The sequence below is a fragment of the Herpailurus yagouaroundi genome, unplaced genomic scaffold, assembly GCF_014898765.1.
Source record: "Herpailurus yagouaroundi ecotype Mexico unplaced genomic scaffold, PumYag 250, whole genome shotgun sequence".
Classification (NCBI taxonomy): domain Eukaryota; kingdom Metazoa; phylum Chordata; class Mammalia; order Carnivora; family Felidae; genus Herpailurus; species Herpailurus yagouaroundi.
This window is the reverse complement of record NW_024412467.1, coordinates 24,947,924-24,949,008: the sequence shown is the minus strand read 5'-3', so window position 1 is coordinate 24,949,008 and position 1,085 is coordinate 24,947,924.

Sequence of the window (1,085 nt, the reverse complement as noted above, 5' to 3'; positions counted from 1 at the left end):
AAATGTAACAAAAATATATTATAAATAGATTTCATTTCAGTAGATAAATTATAGAAGAGTGAGTTTTAATTATAAAATTAAAAAATTTTTCAGAAAAAAGTAAAATATTACTGAAACAAAAAATAAAAGTATACTTAATTTTTGTTGTATTTCTGTATAGGAAACTTGATGTTTCTTTTCTTTGTTTTCTTTTTCTTTTCTTTTCTTTTCTTTTGACAAATGATGGCAGACAATGTTGTGTTATTGTTCTCTGACTTTTAGTGGCATTGAACATTTTTATATATACTTTTCCATATTTTTTTCACTAAATTATTTAACAAATTTAGATTGTTTTTTTCTTAATAACATATAAAATTGTATTTACCCTATTGTAATTAATACTGTTATCTTTTGATCGTGTTAGGTTTCTTCCTTTCATTACTGAAGCTTTTTAGTACTTATATAATTATATAATTAAACCTGTCAATTTTTCCTTTATATTTATGCATTTCTTATATTGCTTTGGATGTCATCTTTATCATGATATTATACAACTATTTTTAATACCTTATTTTAGTATTTTATTTTACATTTATATATTTAAACTGTCTGAAGTTGATGATTATTTATGGTGTTATGAATGATTGTTTTCTTCCACATGGATAGCCACTTTTATCAGCACTATTTATTAAATAATTTTGTTCTCTGTCAGTAAGATGACACACTACCTTTAACATTAATGAAGTTCCTTCAGAACATAGAACTACAAAAACAACTAAAAAGCAGTTAACAAAATTGCAATAAGTATGAAGGTATCAATAATTAAATGTAAATGGACTAAATGCTCCAACCAAAAGACAGGGTGGATGAATGGATTAAAAACAAAACAAGACCCATCTATATGCTGCCTATAAGAGACATTTCAGACCTAAAGACACACAGACTGATAGGAAAGGAATGGGAAAGATTCCACACAAATGGAAATGAAAATAAAGCTGGGGTAGAATATTTATCAGAAAAAAATAGACTTTTAAAATAAAGACTGTAACAAGATACAAAGAAAGGCATTACATAATGATAAAGGGATCAATCCTATAAGAGAATAT